The sequence below is a fragment of the Balaenoptera musculus genome, chromosome 2, assembly GCF_009873245.2.
Source record: "Balaenoptera musculus isolate JJ_BM4_2016_0621 chromosome 2, mBalMus1.pri.v3, whole genome shotgun sequence".
NCBI lineage: Eukaryota > Metazoa > Chordata > Mammalia > Artiodactyla > Balaenopteridae > Balaenoptera > Balaenoptera musculus.
This window is the reverse complement of record NC_045786.1, coordinates 44714053-44731967: the sequence shown is the minus strand read 5'-3', so window position 1 is coordinate 44731967 and position 17915 is coordinate 44714053.

The following is a 17915-nucleotide window of genomic DNA, read 5'->3' as shown; positions in this document are numbered from 1 at the left end:
TTGCATCTATGTTCAGCAGTGTTATTGGCCTGTAGTTTTCTTTTTTTATGACATCTTTGTCTGGTTTTGGTATCAGGGTGATGGTGGCCTTGTAGAATGAGTTTGGGAGTGTTCCTTCCTCTGCTATATTTTGGAAGATTTTGAGAAGGATAGGTGTTAGACTTCTCTAAATGTTTGATAGAATTAGCCTCTGAAGCCATCTGGTCCTGGGCTTTTGTTCGTTGGAAGATTTTTAATCACAGTTTCAATTGTGATTGGTCTGTTCATATTTTCTATTTCTTCCTGGTTCAGTCTCAGAAGGTTGTGTTTTTCAAAGGATTTGAAATAATTTGTCCATTTCTTCCAGGTTGTCCATTTTATTGTCATATAGTTGCTTGTAGTAATCTCTCATGATCCTTTGTATTTCTGCAGTGTCAATTGTTACTTCTCCTTTTTCATTTCTAATTCTATTGATTTGAGTCTTCTCCCTTTTTTTCTTGATGAGTCTGGCTAATGGTTTATCAATTTTGTTTATCTTCTCAAAGAACCAGCTCTTAGTTTTATTGATCTTTGCTATTGTTTCCTTCATTTCTTTTTCATTTATTTCTGATCTGATCTTTATGGTTTCTTTCCTTCTGCTAACTTCGGGGGTTTTTTGTTCTTCTTTCTCTAATTGCTTTAAGAGTAAGGTTAGGTTGTTTATTTGAGATGTTTCTTGTTTCTTAAGGTAGGATTGTATTGCTATAAACTTCCCTCTTAGAACAGCTTTTGCTGCATCCCATAGGTTTTGGGTCATCGTGTTTTCATTGTCTTTTTTTCAAGGTATTTTTTGATTTCCTCTTGATTTCTTCAGTGATCTCTTGGTTATTAAGTAGTGTATTGTTTAGCCTCCATATGTTTGTATTTCTTACAGATTTTTTCCTGTAATTGATATCTAGTCTTATAGCGTTGTGGTCGGAAAAGATACTTGATACGATTTCAGTTTTCTTACATTTATCAAGGCTTGATTTTTGACCCGAGATATGACCTATCCTGGAGAATATTCCATGAGCACTTGAGAAGAAAGTTTATTCTGTTGTTTTTGGTTGGAATGTCCTATAAATATCAGTTAAGTCCATCTTGTTTAATGTATCATTTAAAGCTTGTGTTTCCGTATTTATTTTCATTTTGGATGATCTGTCCATTGGTGAAAGTCGCACGTTAAAGTCCCCTACTATGATTGTGTTACTGTCGATTTCCCCTTTTATGACTGTTAGCATTTGTCTTATGTGTTGAGGTACTCCTATGTTGGGTGGGTAAATATTTACAGTTGTTATATCTTCTTCTTGGTTTGATCCCTTGATCATTATGTAGTGTCATTCTTTGTCATTTGTAATAGACTTTGTTTTAAAGTCTATTTTGTCTGATATGAGAATTGCTACTCCAGCTTTCTTTTGATTTCCATTTGCATGGAATATCTTTTTCATCCCCTCACTTTCAGTCTGTATGTGTCCCTAGGTCTGAAGTGGTTCTCTTGTAGACAGCATATATACAGGTCTTGTTTTTGTATCCATTCAGCCAGTCTATGTATTTTGGTTGGAGCATTTAATCCATTTACATTTAAGGTAATTATCAATATGTATGTTCTTATTACCATTTTCTTAATTGTTTTGGGTTTGTTATTGTAGGTCTTTTCTTTCTCTTGTGTTTCCTGCCTAGAGAAGTTCCTTTAGCATTTGTTGTAAAACTGGTTGGGTGGTGCTGAATTCTCTTAGCTTTTGCTTGTCTGTAAAGGTTTTAATTTCTCCATCAAATCTGAATGAGATCCTTGCTGGGTAGAGTAATCTTGGTTGTAGGTTTTTCCCTTTCATCACTTTAAATATGTCTTGCCACTCCCTTCTGGCTTGCAGAGTTTCTGCTGAAGGACCAGCTGTTAACCCTATGGGGATTCCCTTGTATGTTATTTGTTGTTTTTCCCTTGCTGCTTTTAGTATTTTTTCTTTGTATTTAATTTTTGATAGTTTGAGTAATATGTGTCTTGGCATGTTTCTTCTTGGATTTATCCTGTATGGGACTCTCTGTGCTTCCTTGACTTGATTATCTATTTCCTTTCCCATATTAAGGAAGTTTTCAACTCTAATCCCTTCAAATATTTTCTCAGTCCCTTTCTTTTATTCTTCTTCTTCTGGGACCCTTATACTTCAAATGTTAGTGTGTTTAATGTTGTCCCAGAAGTCTCTGAGACGGTCCTCAGTTCTTTTCATTCTTTTTTCTTTATTCTCTCTTCAGTAGTTATTTCCACTATTTTGTCTTCAAGGTCACTTATCCGTTTTTCTGCCTCAGTTATTCTGCTATGGATTCCTTCCAGAGAATTTTAAATTTCATTTATTGTGTTGTTCATCATTGTTTGTTTTCTCTTTAGTTCTTCTAGGTCTTTGTTAAACGTTTCTTGTTTTTTTCCATTCTATTTCCAAGATTTGGTTCATCTTTACTCTTATTATTCTGAATTCTTTTTCAGGTAGACTGCCTATTTCCTCTTCATTTGTTTGGTCTGGTGGGTTTTTATCTTGCTCCTTCATCTGCTGTGTGTTTCTCTGTCTTCTCATTTTTCTTAACTTACTGTGTTTGGGGTCTCCTTTTTGAAGGCTGCAGGTTCATAGTCCCCATTGTTTTTGGTGTCTGCCACCAGTGGCTAAGGTTGTTTCAGTGGGTTGTGTAGGCTTCCTGGTGGAGGGGACTAGTGCCTGTGTTCTGGTGGATGAGGATGGATCTTGTCTTTCTGGTGAACAGGTCCACGTTTGGTGGTGTGTTTTGGGGTGTCTGTGACCTTATTATGATTTTAGGCAGCCTCTCTGCTAATGGGTGGGTTTGTGTTCCTGTCTTGCTAGTTGTTTGGCATAGGGTGTCCAGCACTGTAGCTTGCTGGTCGTTGAGTGGAGCTGGGTCTTCACCTTGAGATGGAGATCTCTGGGAGATTTTCAGCGTTTGATATTACGTGGAGCTGGGAGGTCTCTGGTGGACCAATGTCCTGAACTCAGCTCTCCCACCTCAGAGGCACAGGCCTGACACCCAGCCAGAGCACCAAGACCCTGTAATCCACACAGCTCAGAATAAAAGGGAGAAAAAAAGAAAGAATGAAAGATAGAAAGAAAATTTAAAAAATAAATTTATTAATTTAAAAAATAAAAAAGTATTATTAAAAATAAATATAATTTAAAAAGTAATAAAAAAAAGAAAGAAAGAAAGAGGAGATTAACCAAACCAAAAAACAAGTCCACCAATGATAACAAGTACTAAGGACTATACTAAAAAAAAACACCAAAAACGGACAGACAGACCCCTAGGATAAATGGTAAAAGCAAAGCTACAGAGACAAAATCACATACAGAAGCATACACATACACACTCACAAAAAGAGAAAATGGAAAAAAAATTATATATCGTTGCTCCCAAAGTCCACTGCCTCAATTTGGGATGATTTGTTTTCTATTCAGGTACTCCACAGATGTAAGGTACATCAAGTTGATTGTGGAGATTTAATCCGCTGCTCCTGAGGCTGCTGGGAGAGATTTCCCTTTCTCTTCTTTGTTCGCACAGCTCCTGGGGTTCAGCTTTGGATTTGGCCCCGCCTCTGCATGTAGGTCGCCTGAGGGCGTCTGTTCCCCCTCAGACATGACGGGCTTAAAGTAGCAGGTGATTTGGGGGCTCTGGCTCATTCAGCCTGGGTGCAGGGAGGGGTACAGAATGTGGGGCGAGCCTCCGGCGGCAGAGGCCAGCATGATGTTGCAACAGCCTGAGGTGCACCGTGTGTTCTCCCAGGGAAGTTGTCCCTGGATCACGGGAGCCTGGCAGTGGCGGGCTCCACAGGCTCCTGGGAGGCGAGGTGTGGAGAGTGACCTTTGCTTGCACACAGGCTTCTTGGTGGCGGCAGCAGCAGCCTTAGTGTCTCATGTCCGTCTCTGGTGTCTGTGCTGATAGCCGTGGCTTGTGCCTGTCTCTGGAGCTCATTTAGGCAGCGTTGTTAATCCCGTCTCCTCACCCACCATGAAACAAAGAGGCAAGAAAAAGTTTCTTGCCTCTTAGGCAGGTCCAGACGTTTTCCCAGACTCCCTCCCAGGTCCCTGTGGCGCACTAGCCCCCTTCAGGCTGTGTTCACGCCGCCAACCCCAGTCCTCTCCCCGGGATTTGACCTCTGAAGCCCGAGCCTCAGCTCCCAGCCCCCGCCTGCCCCGGCGGGTGAGCAGACAAGCCTCTCGGGCTGGTGAGTGCTGGTCGGCACCGATCCTCCGTGCGGGAATCTCTCCGCTTTGCCCTCCGCACCCCTGTGGCTGCGCTCTCCTCCGTGGCCCTGAAGCTCCCCCCCTCCGCCACCCGCCGTCTCTGCCAGTGAAGGGGCTTCCTAGTGTGTGGAAACCTTTCCTCCTTCACAGCACCCTCCCACTGGTGCAGGTCCCATCCCTATTCTTTTGTCCCTGTTTTTTCTTTTTTCTTTTGCCCTACCCAGGTACCTGGTGAGTTTCTTGCCTTTTGGGAGGTCTGAGGTCTTCTGCCAGCGTTCAGTAGGTGTTCTGTAGGGGTTGTTCCACATGTAGATGTATTTCTGATGTATTTGTGGGGAGTAAGGTGACCTCCACGTCTTACTCTTCCGCCATCTTGAAGCTCCTCTCTCATTTTCTGTTTGTTGCTATAATCTAGAAATCCAATTTCTAAATGCCATTTACTTTAGCAAATGTGATAAACTCGTTCATTATTAGCCTTATTAAATCCTATTTCTTATCCCAGCAAGGCTATCAAAGTGGGGAGGACTCTCCTCCCTGATGCTCTGGAAGACGTCCCAAATCCTGGGCTCAGTTCTCTGGGCTCAGTCCTCCTCCAGGTCTTGGCCTTCACTGTCCTGTCACCTCCTTCAAGTAAACATTTCTTTTTTTAAGTGTTTTGCAGCTTTCCTATTTGCCCTCATAGGATGGTTGGTTTGTAATGTAATCCTCCTTTACTAAAAGTAATCTCAAAGTTGCTTTATTTGACAAAATATAATTCAAATGTAAATGCAGAAAGATTCTTCCTATTAAACTGCTCTCAGAGTTAAATTTTTGCTTAGATCTAAAAAAATTATTAAAATTGGAGATAGGAGGAAAAAATTAAGAATGTTGTTAAAACATTCTGTCTTAATTATTTTCTATAATATTTGCAATCTGTTAGAAACAAAAAATCATTACATAAAAGAAAATAATTTTTCCTATGTTGTGATATAGGCATTATTTCAATTCATAAAAACATAAAACTACCATGTTAAAGAAAACAATAAACATAAATTAATGCGTAATTATTTGTTTTACATAAACTGCTGTTCATATATTTGGCTGTAGGTGCCAATGATTCAATAGCTATGTTTTTGGTTTTGTTTTGGGTTTGTTAGTTTACCACCTTAAGAGGCATGAAATTAGGTCTGATTTTATTTCTAAAAGATATTCAGTTTTATTCCTTATAGTTATCTCAAATGACACATTGTTATTATGTTAACAGCAGAATAGTCCAATAATATGCGTAAACATGCTCAAGGGATTAGGAGGAATCCTACTATATTTATTTTCCTTCATGGCTTGGGTCATTTAATTCAGATTTTCACCACCAAAAGTTCAATTCAATTTATGTGATTATTTCTGGGAAAGATAGTAATTACATAAGCCAGATATTACTTGAGAAATTGTATAGAAAATATATATTACTAGCTTTATCTAGATACATCTGGAAATGTTAAAGCATAGTTGGTCTCTCTAGGTTGAGTAAGAAGAATAAATCAGTAAAATTAAAAAATTTCAAAAATAATTTTTTGCCATGCCCTACTACTGTAGAATGTGCCAAAGCTCTAAAGTTAACTTATTAAAGAGTTAGAATACGAATATTACTGACAAATATGAGTTTAGTGGGCCTTTAAGACCAAAGAAATTGTAATAAATTGTTTTATGTTAAAGGAGTTGAAGTAATAAATGAAAATAAGCTGTGTAAGGAATCAATGAAGAAATGAAAAGCATCAAAAACTGGGAGAAAGTAAAGGTATACAAAGACTGGGAGCCCTGATGAGCCTGAAGAGTGGCTGTAGTGGAGGAGAATGAATAAGATACCTGAATCAGAGGGAGTTATAGGCAGATAATGGGATAGTGAATTGGTTTTACAGAGGTGGGGCAGTTATGGATGATGACCAGGGCCAAGACAGAACAGAGAGTACATGCGGAGTGGAGGAGATACTCCTGGAGTTGAGGATCTCAAAGAAATGAGAGACCATTGTATGGACTTATCCACATGGAAAAAAAAATAACCCAGGATCATGGCACGGATTGAGGGAGAAAGAAAGATTCTAAGCCAAATGCCAAAGTCTTTGATAAATGAATGAGGATAACAGAAACAAAATATCTAAAATCTAGGAAAGAAACAATCCCAAAGTGAGTACTACTTGAGGGAAATGCTATCTGATCAAAACTACTTTCTTCAACAGTGGGATAGTAGAAAAGATGTTTAATTTAACCACCTACTGAAAATCAACAAAAGCTACAAATGCTGCCTGTGTACCAAAGCAACCAGGTCAATTGCACCAGGACACCTCACTTGTCAGCAATAACCCAAGAAAACACATTTGACGTCATTTCACACATTCGTTAAATTAAATTTCCAAATGTATGTTAAAGTCAGAGATATATGAGCAGAAGTGTTATCTAGGAAAACCAGCTGTTGTCCAGATGGGCCCTCAAAGGGCAGAATTGTCTTGGCAACATCGTCATTCTTTCAGCGATATTTATTAAGTACCCACCACATGCCTGCCACTGGGCTGGGCGTTGGAGATCCACCTGTGTTTACACCCCAGCAGGGTGTTTCGGGTAGTTCTTATCTTTGCTTTTCTGGAAGTCAATATTTCTAGTCCTTAAGTTCTCTCAATAGGATATACCAAGTTAGCATGTAGTAATGACAAGGATGGTTAATGAACATAGTAATGACAAGCAAAAAGAAGTGGAAGTATTAAAAAGCCTTTCATCTAATCATAGAGGAAAGGGCCATAGTCATCAAGCTATGGCCCATGAGCCAGCCTGCCACGTGTTTTTATATAACCAGCAAGCTAAATGTATTAGCCTTCTGAGAACAGTCGCTTGATTTTGCTTCTTGGCTGGCAAAGCCTAAAATATTTACTATTTGGACTTTTATAGAAAAATTTTATCTAACCCCAATTTAAGCAAGACCCGATGAAGCATCTCTGTTCCATATTACCTGGTTTTAGTCTTCTGAACTTGAAAAAGATTGTATCAGTAGTGCCAACAAATTTTGGGTTTGGTGCTTTCCTTCACCAGTGTGCTAGAAACTTTGTTTTCTTTTTGCTACCTAGTTATTCTTCAGCTATAATGTTCATTGTCAAATAGCTCTGTTCGGCAATCTAGTCTTGATTAGATGTCCAGGCCATTTCTCTCTGATTTTTAGACCTGATAAATATTCTTTTATTTCTGAGGGTATCTGTAGATACTGCCTCTCATGGACTATGCATAATGTAGTCTAACTTAGGGATTGACAAACATTTTGTGTAAAGAGCTAAATAGTAAATATTTTTGGCTTTGCAGGCCTGATAGTCTCTGTCGAAACCACAAAGCTCTGCCACGGTCATGTGAAAGCAGAGATAGAAAATTTGAAAATGAATGGGGCAGGGGTGTTCCAATAAAACTGTATTTGCAAAAACAGGTGAGCTGGTTTTGGCCTCTGGACCACAGTTTGTCAAACTCTAGTCCAACTTGTTCTTAGATGTTCCAACTCAAGTTTTATAAATATCTATGCAGAAGCTTCATTTTCTATTATATCCACTTTACAAGTGAGGAAAATGGCAGTGTCTCTCTTACAGCAGAATAAACTCTGTATTTGAATAAACCAATCAAGCAACTAATAATATCTTTGGGGAGAAAAGTAAACCATCAAATTGTTAGTCATAAGTTGAACCCCAAAACTGAGTTTGAATTTTGAATTTTTCCAGGGACTACAATGCCTTACATTTGATCCCGAATGCTGGTGAATGTCAAATCACAGCTGTTGGACCTTTAATGTATCAGTCTTGAAAGGAAAGCTTTGGCTTTGTTTGAGACAGTTCATGTTTTCATGAGATTTTTAGCTTACTGTCTTTGGGTATTGCTCCACCTTGCATATCTGAAGATTCTCTCTTCTACCTGGAAATCAGGGCTGGTCAGAATGGCCCTGAGTATTGTTCCTTTTGGGTATCAATTATAAATGTTTAAACAAATGGGTCACAAACTGAAATGAGGTCAATTAAATCTTCTGAGGCATGCTCCATTCTGATGGATGAGCTGAAATGAAAACCATTTCAGAACCTACTTTCAGCAGAATAATGAATTCGGCGTTTCCAATCATTAAAGTTGAAATTATAATAGATAGCATTCTGCCCCACTGTTCATGAGATTTAACTCTTCAAAGGTCATAATAGATACACCCTATTAAATAATGCAGGCCAGACAAAGCTGACTTAATAAAACTGAAATGTCACTTTGGGTTTGAACTGATTTTCCTACTTAAAGACCTTTTAGGCTTGCAAATCAAAACTGCCTTGTATTCGCATGTCTGAAGGAGCTTGACTTTCCCAGGGTTAGTTTAAAAAATGCAGATCGATGGGAAAGGTTGGTGTTGGGTCAGTATCGAATAGCCTTCTCTCAGGGACTTGAATTATTCATGAGCATCCATGTGTTTTGTGTTTCTTGCTTAACACTATGGGCATTGGGGGCAGGAGGAGAATGTAGTCAAATGCAAACATAGATTCCTTCTTAGACAGAGTTAGCAGTTCGAGGAGGGAGGAGGCTGGGGGTGGATGTAATTTTACAGGAATTTGAATCAATAAACTTTGAAACTAAAGAACTGTCCGACAGCTGAGGATACCCAAGTTTTATGTTATCTACAGTTCATTTTTGACAAGCTGTGTACCCTTTAAACAAAAGTAGGAAGACATAAAGCCAACTGCCTATCTTCTGATTGTGAATGTGGCTGTCTTTGGCTGCCTCCTATACTGACTTGGAGGTGGGGTGGCCCCTGTAGACAGGTAAGTGTACAACTGGAGTATGGAAATAAGACTCAAGAAGGGAATAAAGCCAATATTTTATAATAACTATAAATGGAATATAATCTTTAAAAATTCTGAATCACTATGTTGTGTGGCTGAAACATATAATATTGTAAATCAACTATACCTCAGTTAAAAAAAAGAAAGAAAAGAAGAAAAAAAGAAGACTCAAGAGCTAGGTTCCACTCTGCTTTCCTTTCCTCTGAGTACGTCATCTACCATTTCTGAGCTGCAGAATGCACTTCTATAAAATAAAGCACTTTAGTCCTCTTCAGTGGTTTTCAAATTTTGGGGGCGTTGCAGAGCACACTCTTGGAATAGAACATTCCCTATAAGTCATATGCACAGAACAGACACAGGACTGAGGTAGGAGTAAGGGATTCAAGGAAGGAGACGCTGAGCCTCTATTTTTCCTAACTTGGTAGAATTGGTCTCAGTATTCTCCCTGACTGCTTGCCCCTAAATATCAAGCTGAGGAAGTCAGGAGAAAGAAAGAGCTAGCTCTTCCTTCATTTTCCCTGTTGGCCCTCTTAACTGCCCTTCATCCTTCCTCCCATGGTTCACAAACTTTAGGTCTTAAAAAATTCCTTAGCTGAAATATTGTGTGTGGTTTTGTCTACAAAGGAGACCCAGAATGAGCCACATTGAAAATCATGATTTTCAGGGCCCACTTCCTGACTTCAGAGAGGAATCCTGTGTATGGACGACTAGTTTTGAGAGCATTTAAAGAAGGACAGAATGAAGAATGGTAAAAAAATAAATAGAAGAAAAGATTGTTGGATTAATGCTGTAGTATTAGATCTGGAGGTCTAGAGCTAAAATGATGTCTTAATTTGGAAGAATAAACGGTCACATCGGGTTACACCAACATCTGCGAGCCTGAAGCAAAGTTTTTCTGCCCGTATTTCCCTTACCACATTAATGTCTGTAAGAAATGAGCTGGGGCCCCTATGGATAATGATCACCTTATTACTGTATAGATGTGCATTCTAGTGTCAAAAATAAGTTGTCCTTTGTCATCTGCGTGCCTTGATTTGGTTCTCAGCCCTGGACAATAAGACAGTTATATAATTTTTTTCTGACAGAAAGAAAATATGCCACATTTTACAAGAATGCAAACTTCATCTAGAGAAGTGGTCCAAGAAAAATATCCAAGGAAAACCCTGCCTTGGCCTCAAAAATCTGTGACCTTAATGTTAAATGCAAAAAAAAAAAAAAAAAAAAGGTGATCTTAAAACCAAAAAAAGAAATGTTTAAAGTTCAATTCACTTTTTTCTTGCTGTTAATTAAGGCTATGAGGACAGTGACCTTAAAAGTGTAACATTCCTTGTAAATTGATACAGCCACTCTACAGAACAGTATGGAGGTTCCTTAAAAAACTAAAAATAGAACTACCATATGACCCAGCAATCCCTCTACTGGGCATATACCCTGACAAAACCATAATTCAAAAAGGGTCATGTACCACAATGTTCATTGCAGCACTGTTTACAATAGCCAGGACATGCAAGAAACCTAAGTGCCCATTGACAGATGAATGGATAAAGATGTGGCACATATATACAATGGAATATTACTCAGCCATAAAAAGAAACGAAATTGAGTTATTTGTAGTGAGGTGGATGGACCTAGAGTCTGTCATACAGACATACAGAGTGAAGTAAGTCAGAAAGAAAAACAAATACCATATGCTAACACATATATATGGAATCTAAAAAAAAAAAAAAAAAAAAGGTTCTGAAGAACCTAGGGGCAAGAGAGGAATAAAGATGCAGATGTAGAGAATGGACTTGAGGACATGGGGAGGGGGATGGGTAAGCTGGGGCAAAGTGAGAGAGTGGCATGGACTTATAAATACTACCAAATGTAAAATAGATAGCTAGTGGGAAGCAGCCGCATAGCACAGGGAGATCAGCTGGGTGCTTTGTGACCACCTAGAGGAGTGGGATAGGGAGGGTGGGAGGGAGATGCAAGAGGGAGGAGATATGGGGATATATGTATATGTATAGCTGATTCACTTTGTTATACAGCAGAAACTAACACACCATGTAAAGCAATTATACTCCAATAAAGATGTTAAAAAAAAAAAAGTAACATTCCTTTAGGCAGTGAAAGGAATAATGACTGACCCTTAAGACTGCCACTGAATGGACAAAATATGCATTGATTATGCATACAGTTACCCAATTTTGTTATTTTACAAAATTGAATTCTTTCCTGCTGAAGTCCAATGCTGAGCACTTAAATGCAGACTGTACTTAATTTTGTCAGAGTAAATAGCAGAGGTTATGGAAAGTGTTGTGGTTCCACAGTCATTAATATTCCACTGGTGTTGGAAGAGACTAGCAAGAGAAGAACACAGCAGGTTAGGTTTATATGAATCTATTCAAACCCCACATAATGAATGTGGAGAAGAGTGATTTGAATGTGTAATTTCAGTCACTCAGCAGAACGAAAAATTCTCATGCTTAGTCTCAGGGCTTTGAAAGAGCTGTTTATTTTGTAATTTTTCACTCACTATTATAATCAGACCTTATGAAATAAATTGTTAATAATTTTCAAACTAAATGAACTCTTTTTTTTCTCTAGAAAATTTCTAAATTTCTTATACTGTCACAAGATTTTGTATTTTGTAGTTCTTTCCATTACAAGGATTCAGAGCAGTCACATGACAGGGAAATTCAGTTATGCTGGCATTTTAATGCTTTCCTACACTCACACCTACTGGGACCCACATCTGTCCCTCCTGAATTCAATAGACAGATGTGGTTATTTTCACTTTCTAGTGGAGATGGCTAAAGTGCCTAGCCACTTATGTCACACTTCTACCAAATGTTTTAGGTAAAGGTAATCAAAAGGATTATGAGATGAAAGAAAGTCCCCAATTCAAAGATGGAAGACCAATCTCTATCTGGAACTCTCAATAGTGGGGTTAGGGAATCAAACAGTAAATTGTAGGTAAAGAGATGGGCAGAAAATATCAAATTTAATAAAGAACTCTGGTGGAAAGGAAGATGGAATGTTATAGGATTGAAAAGCCCTGGGGAGGAAATTACAACTATGTGAAGATCCTTTAGCTCTCTCCTGCAATGTCAGGATATGTCTTTCCAAGAATATGATGAACCATAACCAAAAGTAAACTAAAACAGACTTATCAGTAATTTACCCAAGACTCTCTGTAGGCGCTCAACAGCTGTCATCATTTTCTACTAAGTCAAACTGTAACACTACCCTGGAATGTGAATACAAGACAGTAAGAAAAATAAGGATATAGGTGACAGAGTTTTCTTTCAAAGCGAGTGTCACTTATTTTTTATGTTTCCAAAACTACCATCTTGACATTACAAACAAATAAAAGTAAAAACTTCTCCTATATCTATAGGACTGTAGTAACAACTAAAAGCTTCTTGTGTGATGGAAATAGTAATACTAAAATATAATAATAATTTTAAAAGAGCTGAGGGAATAGGAGGAAAATTACCTGGAGTTTCCTGTAAGTCCATCCACCTGAGAATACAAATGGGAATTGGTTTCCAATCCATACTTCACTGGTTCTTGCTTCTTCCTGCTCATCCAAGGAAACCTATTCCCTATAAAGCCTCCACTTGACCACCAAAGGTTTCTAGGCATCCCTAGAGGATGTCTGCCATGTGCTTATAAATATGCCCATGAGTATCCATGGAACATCACTGCCAAATCCCTGGGGAACTCATATCTCTGCAAAGTACCACAGCTGCTGTCATCCACTGGACACTACCATCGGTTGTGTCTGCTACACTTGCCACACACTGCCACTGCTATGAGCTTTAGACACTAGTGCTAAGAAATTTCTACCATCTTCCATCACATGTTTCAGAATTCCATTGGAGGCAGCTGCCACTTCCATCCCCTCCCACCTAGCACCTCCCCAGTACATCAGACCTCCATGGTGCCCAAGCTGTGTAGTGGTCTAGAGGAAAATCTTTATTTTTTCTCTTCCTACTCTGATACAACAGTATTGGCTTGCCCTGACATATATTTTTGATGGAATAGCATTGCCAGTTTTTATTTTAAACTTCTTTCACCTTAGGACAAAGACAAGAGTCCTTCCTTGGTGGCTGAGTTGGACTCTTAACTCAAGTGTTGTTCATCACTCATCACTGACATCGCTTTGCTTCTCCCCTCCAGCTGTAAGGCTGTGCCTGACCTTTACTTTCCTTGAAATAAGTACTTAACTATGAGACTCTCATAGAAACAGATTCCTGATAGAACTGCCCCACAAGCCCATCAGACCTGCCCAGCCTGACTCTCAGGTGTAGAGATAATATAGACCCTACACCCCAAGCTAACTAGAGAAGTCTTTGTCTAGCATGTTTATCTTTAAAATATGTTTACATTATTTTCTCTTAATCCTGTTCTATTGAAACATGACACAGAGTTGCAACCACTGGAACACTCTTCTTCTAGAGACTTAGCCTTTTAGAATGTTTTAGGCCACCTGAACAAACAGAATCCAGTGCCAGAAGGAGAACTGTTCAGCAATCTTGGACTTTTAAAATGCAACTCATAGTTACTTGTTAAGTCATCAGCCTTTGATAATTAAGGATATTTCTCTTTTTTCTGCAGGATAAGGCCAGTAAAATCCTCATCCAATTCAGCCATGAGGTGGCCAACAACACAGGGAGAGAAACTCTGAGTTCCCAAGCAATATTGTTGTTGCCCTGTCATCACATATGTTACACTGTATTGTCATTTCTTTTTGATTCTTCTCTGTTCCCCATCAGCTCAAGGCTCACATCTACCTTGTTCTCATGGTAACCTCAGCACCTAGCTCCTTACCTGACGTATAAGATATTCGTAGTAAATATTTCTGATTGAATGACTTTAACATATTCGAATACCTTATATAAGTAACTATAATTTCCCAATGAGATATACTTTCAGACTTTGGGAACATGGAGATTAATTATCATGCTTTCAATATTTCATATAAAGTCTGAAAAATAAAATGCATGAGTTTGGCCATAATCAGAGTGTCCCTCACCAGAAAGGTAGTTTCTGAGTGTGTTATGCTAAGACTAGGGTGTTTCTCAACTCTCAATCTACAAAGTCAAGGTGCTAATCTAATCATGGGGCTCTTTCAGGGGAAAAAATGACTCATTAGAGTGAAGCTATAAACTTCATCAAGGAGGAAATGTCCTTTGCAAATTATAGGATGTCCTTCGGGTATCCTTTTAGGTAGATGCCTTATCCATAATGTGAGTCAGGTTCTGGAGTCTACTTGACTCTGTGTAGCCTCTCTAGAGCATGGAGGACATCTATCAAGGTGCCATTCCACCATGATGCCCAGGAGCGGTGGTCAGCCCCTCCTTATATCTTTATGGCTTGAAAAATTTTTAGTGATGTCTTGTGTTTTTCTTTTCCTCGAGTGTGTGACCTCAGGCTGTGTGCCTTTCTAAGGCCTCAATTTCCTCACTGAAGAGTAGCAGTTACACTAAAAATTCTCCCTCTTATAACTTAAATTTGTGACACTGCATTATATCTGTCCTCAGAAACTCTCTTCCTTGGCTAGATTAGTCAAATCTGACACTATAATTCTATGATTTCATCCCATGTTGAAAGGAAAGTCTTATCTAGGCTGTCCCTGCCAATGTTTCCCCCATATCCATTGAACCTACCATTTTCTTTGTCTGGATGTGATTTTTGGCATCTTGGAGGCCAGGAGTGTCAGGGAACTGACATCCTACGGGAACACCCAAAACCAATGACTCAAGAATTAGTGTATAAATTCCCCAGCCTTCTTGCCCCTCAGCTGGGTTAATTCCATGCCTTGTATTCTGCACCATTTCCCAGACTTTGCTTTCAGGATCAAATACTAATCCCCCATGGTGGCAGCTGGCTTAATAGGGCACACTCTATTTCCTGCCTTCCCTTCCCTGTGTAACTCCCTCCACTCTCTGCACAGCCCAGATAAATTATCTGTACTTAAATCCTATCTCAGGTTCTGCTTCTGGGGGAATCTGAATTAAGACACACATATTAAACTAAATTGAAAGTATTGTTTCAGGTATTTGAGTCTCTTTATATTTTCTCCCTTCTTTTGGCCTACAGAGAATAGATGGATGAAGTATCAATACCCTGGGATGTGCCTGCATGAATTGGATATTATTACTTAGCTGCCTTCCTTGCAGAGTAAACAGCTCAATATGCCAGTGTGTAGAACTCCATAACCCTGTGGCTACCTTTATGCACCCAGCAAAGTGTTCTGTATATGTTCACATCATAGCGTGCTGTGCAATTCAAGAAGCCCTGGAAGAGCCAGGGTTTGTGATTAACACAGCAAAAGCAAACTTAGAGTTCCCAGGAAACTGGGAAGAAATACAGGGCAAAGAGAGATGCCCAGAAATAAAAGATGGTGAAAGAAAGCATTGTTTAATTTTGTGAAAATAATAATTTCAGGACCCTGAGTCATAATTGATTTATAAATTTATGCTTATATAATTTATATATTTAGTCAAAATAGTATAGATCTGTTTTATCCAATAGCAACCTATGGAATTTGAGCACTTGAAATATAGCTGGTTCAAAATGAGATGAGCCACAGCTAAATACACATCTGCTTTCAGACTCAGCCTGATAAAAAGAATGTAAGGTATTTCATTAGTGATTTTTTACATTAATGACATGTTTAATTTATAATATTTTGGATATGTGAGGTTGAATAAAATACATTATTAATTTCACCTATTTACCTTTACTCTTTAATATGGCTGCTAAATAATTTATAATTACCTATCTGGCTCAAGTTATATTACTATTATACCGCACTAAGCCAAATTATGCTGTGATAACAGATAAACTGAATTTTCAGTAGTAAATAATGCAAGAATGGTCAATTTCTTTTTTTTTATATCTTTATTGGAGTCTAATTGCTTTAAAATGTTGTGTTAGTTTCTGCTGTACAACAAAGTGAATCAGCTATAATTATACATATATCCCCATATTCCTTCCCTCTTGAAACTCCCTCCCACCCTCCCTATCCCACCCCGCTAGGTCATCACAAAGCATCAAGTTGATCTCCCTGTGATATGCAGCAGCTTCCCACTAGCCATCCATTCTACATATGTCAGTGCTACTCTCTCACTTCGTCCCAGCTTCCCCTTCCCCCCATGTCCTCAAGTCCATTCTCTATGTCTGCGTCTTTATTCCTGCCTTTCCACTAGGTTCGTCAGTACAGTTTTTTTAGATTCCATATATATGCGTTAGCATACAATATTTGTTTTTCTCTTTCTGACTTACTTCACTGTATGACAGACTCTAGGTCCATCCACCTCAACACAAATAACTCAATTTCGCTCCTTTTTATGGCTGAGCAACATTCCATTGTATATATGTACCACATCTTTATCCATTCATCTGTCGATGGACACCTAGGTTGCTTCCATGTTCTGGCTACTATAAATAGAGCAGGAAAGAACATTCTGGTACATGCATCTTTTTGAATTATGGTTTTCTCTGGATATATGCCCAGGAGTGGTATTGCTGGATCATATGGTAGCTCTATTTTCAGTTTTCTAAGGAATCTCCATAGTGGCTATATCAATTTACATTCCCACCAACAGTGCAAGAGCGTTCCCTTTTCTCCACACCTTCTCCAGCATTTATTGTTTGTAGATTTTTTGATGATTGCCATTCTGACTGGTGTGAGGTGGATACATCATTGTGGTTTTGATTTGTATTTCTCTAATGATTTGCGATGTTGAGCACCTTTTCATGTGTTTGTTAAGCATCTGTATGTCTTCTTGGTGAAATGTCTATTTAGGTCTTCTGCCCATTTTTTGGATGGGGTTGTTTGTTTTTTGGTATTGAGCTGCATGAGCTGCTTGTAAATTTTGGAGATTAATCCTTTGTCAGTTGCTTCATTTGCAAATATTTTCTCCCATTCTGAGGTTTGTCTTTTCGTCTTGTTTATGGTTTCCTTTGCTGTGCAAAAGGTTTTAAGTTTCATTAGGTCCCATTTGTTTATTTCTGATTTTATTTCCATTACTCTAGGAGGTGGGTCAGAAAAGATCTTGCTGTGATTTATGTCACAGAGTGTTCTGCTTATGTTTTCCCATAAGAGTTTTATATTGTCTGGTCTTACATTTAGGTCTTTAATCCATTTTGAGTTTATTTTTGTGTATGGTGTTAGGAAGTGTTCTAATTTCATTCTTTTACATGTAACTGTCCAGTTTTCCCAGCTCCACTTGTTGAAGAGGCTGTCTTTTCTCCATTATATATTCTTGCCTCCTTTGTCAAAGATAAGGTGACCATATGTGCATGGATTTATCTCTGGGCTTTCTATCTTGTTCTGTTGATCTATATTTCTGTTTTTGTGCCAGTACCATACTGTCTTGATTACTGTAGCTTTGTAGTATAGTCTGAAATCCAGGAGCCTGATTCCTCCTTCTCCATTTTGCTTTCTCAAGATTGCTTTGGCTATTCGGGGTCTTTTGTGTTTCCATACAAATTGTAAAATTTTTTGCTCTAGTTCTGTGAAAAATGTCATTAGTAATTTCATAGAGATTGCATTGAATCTGTAGATTGCTTTGGGTAGTATAGTCATTTTCACAATGTTGATTCTGCCAATCCAAGAACATTGTATATCTTTCCATCTGTTTGTATCGTCTTTGATTTCTTTCATCAGTGTCTTATAGTTTTCTGCATACAGGTCTTTTGCCTCCTTAGGTAGGTTTATTCCTAGATATTTTATTCTTTTTGTTACAGTGGTAAATGGGAGTGTTTCCTTAATTTCTTTTTCTGATTTTTTGTTGTTAGTGTATAGGAAAGCGAGAGATTTCTGTGCATTATTATTGTATCCTGCAACTTTACCAAATTCATT